Below are 2,953 nucleotides of genomic sequence, written 5' to 3' on the forward strand. Positions count from 1 at the left end.
TTGAAAGGAAGGCGTATGGCGGATGTGGATTTGGCGGTACATAACCATTTGGGAAATATTGTGATACCTCTGTGGGTTGATAAATTGGGACCTCCGTAGGGTGGTATGTTGGTACTTCTGACGGTTGATACATGGGCATAGTCGGTGGATGATAGCTTGAATGCCTCGGTGCCTCAACACTTGGCTTCGGTGGACTATCGGGGATGTTGATCGGGTAGTGCCTACTACCGGGATAATATAAGGGTTTGGACAAGTCTCGTTCCACGTCTTGATCAAAGAACGTTTTGTAATATCCATCGCTCATGTTGTCTTCAGGGTAGGGTTCGGCTATATCGGCTTCCTTGGCCTTGCGAACAAAATTTTCCATCATAGCTTTGAATGACATCTATTAATTTGGGTGGTTTAGAATGTAGAGAGAGATAGAAAGGTTACCAGCCTATCTTATCCTTAAAACAAATAATCAAAGTTGGTGTGTAGAAATGAGCTACCCATGGCCACTATTTATAGACAATATTTTGGATCCCATCACGTACCGCGATGGGTCCTTTGGGCACCCCTTCGCGTACCGCGACGTAGGGTTGATGACGCAGAGGGTAGGTCTGCCACGTGTCGACACGTGGCAGCCGCCGCTGTGACAATCGTCAATTTCAGGTTAACTCCGTTAACTCAACTCCGTCAATTCAAACTTTAAGATCGTTGAATCTATAACGTACACTTCATTACATTTAAACTAGGGTTTAAATGACGCGTAACACTTACTACATGTGTAGTCTTTCGGGATTTGCACCGAAACGCAAACGAGTTGACGCAAACGATTAATAAATAAACGATAAACGTAAAAACAATAATTATGTGATTATTATGTGTTAGGATTATGTGCTATGTGATAAAACTATGGTCATGTTAACTTATTGGGCAAGTATGATGGAATGTTCTAGAAAAACAACACTTGGAAAGAAGAGGGACTAGAGTGTAACTTGTATTATTATAAATACATCACTAATAAACAAACCCTAACTTATTATTAACCTACAACCCTAAATCGGCTCTCTCTCCCTCTCTTGATCCACGGCTGCCGTCCACCTTCATCACACACACACACATCAATCAAGAGATTAATCCAAGAACTAGGTGCTAGGAAGGTATACTTGATCATCTCTTACCTCCTTGTTGTGTAATTTTGATGTTTAATGGGTTGTATGTAAACCCTAACTCAGCCGATTATATGTATGTATGTGATCAATATGATAGTTGTTAGTTGGATAATAGATTGATAACTAGATTGATGTTGTTGCATGATTGATTGTTGTTCTTGATTTGAATTAAAACACAAACCCTAATCTTGTATGTATGGTGTGATTTATATGCATGGATAGTAGTTATGGTGTCTAGAGGGTTATATGGATGCATGATAGTTCATAGATTGTTATGATGTTGAGTTTTGATGTGAACAGATTCTGGACAGAATATATATACGATGTTTAACTGACTGTAACGAAGTGTAAACGTGAAAATTGATTGAGATTGTGAGTACTGCAGTAAACTAGGTTGAGTCTAGTTTCTATAAAGTATAAATTCGTAATTTTTGGATAAGTGGAAGTATACTTTTATGATTTTACAAAAACGTGAAGCAAAGCTGAGCTGTTAGACCTGCTGTTAGGTTATATTGTAAATTCTATATCTCATGAACTACGAGGCCAATTGGGTTGGTTCCACTTCTGGAAGTTGACTCACTGAGTTAGGAACCAAACCCAAGTGGTCTTGCATTTATTGGATTTTTCGTTTACCGGGAATTGCAAATAACATTCTGTTGTGCATGAATCTGACTGATATGAGTTTACTGTAGTGTTTTGATCATTATGAGAAATCTATATGGAATAAAAATAATATAAAATATGTTCTGGAAACCTAAGACATGTATGTTTCAGTGGTGATTTTTGGTGAATTAATTGAGATGATATGATCGGTGAAATAGTACAATCTTTCAAGTAGAAATTCTGTCACAATGAAACTAGCTGCTGAGTTGTATAGGAATGCATGAAATATGATAGTTTTTATATAATTGTGGTATTTTGACCAAAATACCCTTGCGGGGAATAATTGCTAGTTGATTGCCATGAATTGACCAAATTGCCCTTATGGGGAATAATAGTTAGTTAGTCTTTGTTTGTTGACCAAAATGCCCTTACGGGAATAATTGCTTGTAAGTATGTTATTAATACATGACACGAAAGTAATTGCTCACTCGTGTATCGTATCACAATTGTACTTGTTTAAATCACACACGGTTCACAAACGAAACACGAAACATGATACGTGCATAGGTATTATGTGCCGAGTCTAGAGACTCGTTAAACGTTCCGATACTTAGAAAATCTCTTTGTTATTTTAGAACGCTAGAGAGTTTTCTACGACGCGCATCACTCGGTGATCTAATTTGGAATATTCTTCGCAAACAGTGAGTTCACTTACCCCGCTCTTTGAACTGTTTTCAAACGTTTTTCACTTGGGGGAGATAACATACTCCGATAAACGCATTTTTGAGATAAACACATATTTAAGATTTTGTTATAAATTATATATATCACTTGTAGAGGCTAAGCGGCACGTAACCCTTGAAGTCCCACGCATCGAACCGGTTAATATTTGGAATAGCGAGTCACTATTGAGTAGTACTACTGGGTTTGACAAACCCCACCCGACGCTAAGCTCAACTGGAGGTTGAGTGGGTGTAATTTTTGGCTAACACTTACCATGGTCTGGGTTGACCTGGTGACGGGCACTTGATAAACAGTCAGCTTCGGTCTCGAACCACTTAGTAATACTTGTTGTATAGATTAGCTACCTATCGATATATAATTTGACATAACATTATCTGGTAACACTTAAACGCTGTAACGTGGTTACACACTTAAACGCTGTAACGTGGTTACACACTTAAACGCTGTAACGT

Source organism: Bidens hawaiensis, unplaced genomic scaffold (genome assembly GCF_021521415.1).
Source record: "Bidens hawaiensis isolate Kalapana, Puna unplaced genomic scaffold, B.hawaiensis_p1.1 tig00005976_1, whole genome shotgun sequence".
Taxonomy (NCBI): domain Eukaryota; kingdom Viridiplantae; phylum Streptophyta; class Magnoliopsida; order Asterales; family Asteraceae; genus Bidens; species Bidens hawaiensis.